Here is a 6,536-nt window from a genome sequence, read left to right as displayed (position 1 = left end):
CAAGGACTTTTTGATGTGGGACTGCAAGCCTCAATGCTAGCACACACTTGACTTGCAATCTTCAAATTTGGGCACTTGAACTCCTAAACATATTTTGTAAATGGCAATAAAAAATACTCAGTAAGTGGCAGTGATCATTCCTACTATAATAAAGATAAAGTGATCCTTGTGTATTTTTTAAATAAAAAATCCATCTAAGCTCGATCAGGGATACCATCATTATTCTCCCAAGTTTCTTTTTCTTGTTAATCCGGGAGAAGACAGTTATACACTTAACTTGCATTTCAGTTTTACAATGCAACTGTCACTTCATAGCACCATTCTAGCAGGGGGAATCCCCTAATGAGAATTATTGTTAATCTAACAAGTCCCTTTATATATAGGAAACTCTTTCAAGAGATCCTTAAAGAGCCTTTCAACATTCCATAAATAATTAATGAATAACTATTTTTTGCTTAGGAAAAATAAAGCATATATGCTATATCCTCATTGTTCATTTTAGTATGTATGCCCATCCCTACTTTTCCATACTCCATTTTAATATATCAATGTTGGCAATGAGATAGAAGATAAAATATCTGTCATTGACATAATTTCAGCAAAGGGAATAATTCTGCAATATCAGTTGTTTTACAAAGATCCCAATCTCATCATGATAGTCATCTATAAAATCATAAAAATCATGATAATTATCATGATGATAACATACTACAAAATGATCTCTGGAATGTCTAATTTTTTGTATTTCCACTTTTGAATCAATTACCTTTTCGGAGTCTCCCTAAGATATCTCCATGTAACTCGAGAAAAATAGAAAGGTCTTCTATCATTGGCTTTATACTCATAATGATCTAAGACTACCATATACCATTCCACATACTCACGAGTGTTTCTGCAGGTCCTTCACATAGCTCGTCACAGTAGTTCTTGCATCTCATAGATTGTAATAAGTTACGACATGGGACATGATAAATCACCACGTATAGTAGAGGTCTACTACCTTGACTGTAGTATTCAATAGTTCACAGCTAATCGCATGCAACCAGGTCTCGTGCACCAAATTGACTAAAGTATTCAATCGTTCATAGTAGATAATTGCATGCAACTAGGTCTCCGCGCACCAAATTAGTGCTCCGCCCAGTTTTGTCTCTACACAGTGTTACGTATAATATTATCGATTTCGTAATATTTAAGCTTCGACTCATTATTAGTGATGTGGGCATTTCTTTTCTCTACGCAGCCCATACTGAGCAGTTTGTTGCATAACAGATCTCTCGGCTATCCTGGAGTGTTCCGAGGCACCCTCAGCCTTGCGATAATAGAGCAGAGTATCCGGGGGTGCTTAGGACCTACATGTTAGCATATCTAAGATGCATCATTGCAAGCACGGCCTTAATACAACCCGTTGTGTAAGTTTCTCTCTCCAATTGGAGTTATGTGACCGACGACTTAACATATCGCATTTTCGTTTCTTGACGTTTAATTTCCTATTGTAATATACAGTATCCATATGGCGGGGTCACCGGACCCTCCTACTATACCAAGCTCCTTAGAGACGCTCAGCCACATGGCGACGTCTAGTAAATGAAACGGCTTCCTTGTGTCCCTCAGAGACACTCAGCCACTCCATGGTCTACGGTGACCTGCAGGAGTTGCTTATCTCGCCTCCATCCATTACGTCCGTCTGTGATGATGGTATTTCAAATGGGAGAATACGCATTGAGGCGAGGAGGCGCCCGTTGGGGCAAGCAGACCCTTATACTCTCTAGGTAAACAATGTTCTATAGTACGAGTGGGGTGAGCTGATCAGCTATGCCACCCCTCAGCATCAGCGCGAGGAGCTCACTGGTTTTATGCCAGTATATCCTTACTCCTCTATCAAAGCGTAGCGAAACCAGATAGTGCAGGACCCAGACAGAGAGGATGTTGATGAGTAGAAATTAGAGAAAGATGAGATGAGGATGTTGAGGAGCTCAATCCAAGAGTCGACCAGAGATAAAGAGAAGATGAGATGAGTAGAAATTAGCTTACCAAGGTTAATAGATGATGTAGACGCTGCATTGTTGGCCCTTAGAGTTCCCATCAAGGCTGCAATGTGGTGATCTTCCCAAGTCGGAAATGCTACTTTCACCCAGTAACGCACTTCCTCGGGTGACAGGCTCTGCCAATCTACGGATACAGGTAGCAATCTTTCTAGCTCGTTCACCATATCCAACACAATCCCTCGTTCACTAGGAAGAATTATCCGACGCTGTAAGGATTCCCGCAAAGCTACAAATTCATTCTGTGAGGAGGGCACGCTTGAGGAGGGCACGCTTGAGGAGGTCAAACTCGAAACTTCTTCTTGACCCATCAAAAACTGCTCCCTCAGTTCCTGACACACTGTTCTTGAGGAGGGCACGCTTGAGGAGGGCAAACTGGCACCCCCTCCTTCAGACACACCCTGCAAACTGGAACCCCCTCCTTCAGACACACCCTGCAAACTGGAACCCCCTGCTTCTCCAATCTTCTCTCCAAGTTTGGAGAAGGGCAAACTCGCACCCCCTCCTTCAGACACACCCCCTCCTTCAGACACACCCTGCAAACTGGAACCCCCTCCTTCAGACACACCCTGCAAACTGGAACCCCCTGCTTCTCCAATCTGCTCTCCAAGTTTGGAGAAGCCATGCTTCCGTGGAGATCTCCGCACAGGTCGGGATGCCATGGTTTGGAGATCTCTGCACAGGTCGAAATGCCATGGTTTGGAGGTCTCTGGCCATCGTGATCGTTCCCCGCCCCCCACAAGTCTCTTCAACATTTAATGGTGCATCATGATCTGAGATGTATGCCTTCTCGGCTCCCTCGCCTTCCATTATTCATTACAACGCAAAAATTATAAAAATTTTATGATCATGGGGGTAGTGCCACTTGGCGTAACTTCATTGGATAAAAAGTAACTTCATTATATAAGGGTGGGTCCTTGTATTAAGGTGGGTCCTTGTATTAAGGTGGATCCTTGTATAAAGGTAGGCTCTTGCATAGGGTGGATCCTTGTATAAAGGTGGGCCCTTATCTTAAGGTAGTCCCTTTGTATTAAGGTATACCGTTTGTATTAAGATAAACTCTTTTTATGGTAGACACTTTGTGTTAAGGTAGACCCTTGTTTTAAGATAAACTCTTTTTATTAAGGTGGGACTTTGTCTTATGGTGGACCCCTTGTATTAAGGTGGATCTTTTGTGTTAAGGTGGACCCCTTGTATTAAAGTGGGATTTTGTATTAATGTGGACCTTTTGTATTGAGTTGGAACTCAAGCTAATGTGGGGCGGTCCTTACTGGGTGGTGAAGCGGTACGGTGACGGAACGTTCCGGTTGGGCACGATGCAGGGGGAGCTGCTGGAGAAGCCGGTGAATGGCTTTTGGCTCCGACCGTATACCGGGCGTATGCCACCTTTTCCGTTTCCGGAGTTGCCAAACGAGACGTCGGTGGAATGCTCATACGTGGCAATCTCGGTGGCAGGACCTAGGAATTCTGTCGTTAATACGCATCGAAGGAATCAATCTAATCATTCTGATGCATGGCGGCAGAATAAATTTGTCTGGCGTGACGTGGGCGGCGCTATGCACACTAATGAATCCTCGAAGTGGAGAAGTAATGACGGTGATGGGACACCTGGCGGGTGCATGCAATCGAGCAGGATACCAAGGGAGGCAAAAGAAGGGGTGAGAGCTAAGGAGACCTCATTTGCAACTTCTTCAACTCCAAGCTCTCTCTTACCTCCTCCTCCCTATTCCTTACTCCCCATCCTCAACCATGGTCGTCTTCCACCCTATCTCCCCACTCCCAGCAGAGGACGAAGCAGTGCAGAGATGGCTAGACTCGTGGAGTTCGCTGGGCTCCCATGGGCGACGATGCCGATACACCCGACAGCCCAAGATATAGTAGCGCAGTTATCGCACGGAAACAGCGTCGTGGTGCAGGGCAAGCACTTCTACCTCTCCAAGGAGTTAGTAGCAGCGAGGCTACACTTACCGGTCGATGGCAACTACAAAATCCAGAAAATCGATAGCGCCGACATGGAGGCTGCCCTGGGACCGGGCTGCAAAGGGGAATACAATATGAAGTGGCTCGATGCGACGACCCGGGTCTGCTACAAGTTCGTAGCAGAAGTGCTCTGGCAGAAGGTCAAGGCGGACCTTCTCGGACAGGTCCAATATAGCTTCTTCCAATGGGCAGAGCGAGGAAAGCCAGTGCCCTGGGCGAGAATCTTCACCGACAAAGTGTCGGAGATCGCCAAGAAGCTCGTCAAGCCAGCAGCGACTTCACGTCTTGGACAAATACTCTACTTCCTGTTCGGCCCTGATAGCGAGCCGGTAGCCCCGTGCTCATTCTTGGGGGTAGAAGTTTCGTCGGATGACGAGGAGGCACCTCAGCAAGAGGAGGAGCAGACCAGAGCATCGGCTGCTGCAATGCAACAACTGGCCGTGAGGCAGGAGCAGGTGCCCGAGAGCACAGAAGCAGCCCCGGAACCAGCAGTGGCGGAGGCGGGAACAAGTAATGCTGGCAAACAGCCTGCAGTCTCGACAACTTCGAGCCGCATGGCCAGTTTGCTCAAACGGAAGCTGGCCGTGGTATCGGCAGCAGATGAACAGACGGCGGGCAAACAGCCCAAGAAGACCCACCAAGATTTGGCGAAGAGGGAAAGTTCTGACCAGCCACAGGAGGCGAGCTCGGTGCACCGTGCAGTGCAGGAGGAAGGGCAGCTAGTGGTGCGGCGGAACTTGGAACTGGAATCATACGACCTGATGCGACGGCTCGAAGGCTGGCGGAGCACCTACTCTGGTGTTTCCAGGAGGGGCGGCTGGAGGAGACGGAAGAGTGACTCCAGACGGAGAATCGGCGGAAGGGCAGCTGCTTCAGCTGCAGGAGGCGGAAGCCAGGAGGGAGCAGGAGGCTGAAGCAACACGGATGGCCATCGTCGTCGCCAACCAGGAGCACCTCAGGTTGACGGACCAGATGACACAACGGGCGACGACGGCGATGGCCCGCCGGCTACAGCTGGTGGAGGCAGAACTACAAGGGTATCGGCAACCCTCCGATTCGACAAGGGCCCTAGACGAAGCCGTCCTGCTGGACTTGTCGGAGGCTTTCGTCGCAGAGATGCAAGACATCTTTGCGGAGCACCAACGTAAACTCCGCGTCGAATTGGAGCGGGCGTGCCGACCCTTCAACAAACCCTTCCCACGCTGGGATGAAGACCCAGAGGCTGGCAGCAGAAGCGAGCTGCAAGGTGGTTCGACGGCCCTACGCCTCACGACGGTGCCGGCGGTCGCTGATGAAGCAGGCAGAGAAGAGGGAGGCTCGTCGACGGCAGGGGATCGACAGAAGCTAGTGGCGACGCTGTCCGGAGCGACGGAGGAGCGCTACCGTCGTCGAATCTCAGAATTAGAAGCTGCCCTACGGAACGCAAAGGCCACCGGAAAACGACCCCAGACTAAGACTCAGATGCAAGATCCGCCAGCACCAACACGACGTCTTCAAAGAGCAGCAGCAGCAGCAGCAGCTTTAGTCGCAGCCTTTCCGGAACCGGAAGAGGATGAAGTGCTGACAGGGGAGCAACTGCGGCAGCTCAAGGAGCATGTGGCGGCAGTGCAGCAGCAGTGCGATGATACACGGTCGCAGCTGTTGGCACTCCGGCTTGCTCGGAAGGAAGACCATCTAAAGCACGAGGCGGAGGTTAAAAGTCTGATGATCGACGCAGTACGGACGAGTGCTCTCAAGGAGGGTGGAGCAGCACAGTCCAGCAACAAGTCCCAGGGATTGGGCACGGTGATGAAGAAGGTGCGAGATGCTGTGACACGGGCGGTGTGACACGGGCGGACCGTAATGTCCGGGTGACCGAGCTGGAGATGGCTATCACCGAGAAGGCCCGACTACATCAGGAGGAACTAGCTCAAGTACGGAGAGCTTGCAACATGGAGAAGGCGAACCTGCTAATAGAACTGCGGAAGGCATGCCAGTATATCTTTCGACTGGCCGCAGTAGCTCAGCAGGCGGGGGCGGCGGCACCACTGTTTTATCGACAACTACTACAGTTCGTGGATGCCAACGCAATCAACCCGCAGTAACTTCCGTTGTTGCAGCCTGCTCCGGTGGTTCCGGCGGCGACAGTTCCAGCAGCAGCAGCAGCACCCGCACCAGCAGCAGAAGTCGACGACGACGGCGGTGACGTGGAGGACGAACCGTGAACGAAAAAACGGAGTGTCCGGAAGTACGGTGGGTCCGGAAGTACGGTGGGTTCGGGAACAGATCCTGAATCCGGCCCACCGGGAGTGCCAAGTGTTAAGGGATAATCTGGCAGAGCTGACTCAGGTGTGGCGAAGGATTAATGCGCCATTAGTGGCGCCATTAGTGCCTGACGGCAAGGCGGCGGAGACTAATGCGCCATTAGTGCCTGACGGCAAGGCGGTGGAGACTAATACGCAGGCGGCGGAGATTACTACGCCATTAGTGCTGACGGCAAGCGGCGAGGATTACTACGGGATTAGCATTGGTAGG

Source organism: Dipteris shenzhenensis, chromosome 10, assembly GCF_047967505.1.
Source record: "Dipteris shenzhenensis isolate YYH24624 ecotype China chromosome 10, Dip_SZ_1.0, whole genome shotgun sequence".
Lineage (NCBI taxonomy): Eukaryota > Viridiplantae > Streptophyta > Polypodiopsida > Gleicheniales > Dipteridaceae > Dipteris > Dipteris shenzhenensis.
This window is presented reverse-complemented; position numbering follows the sequence as displayed.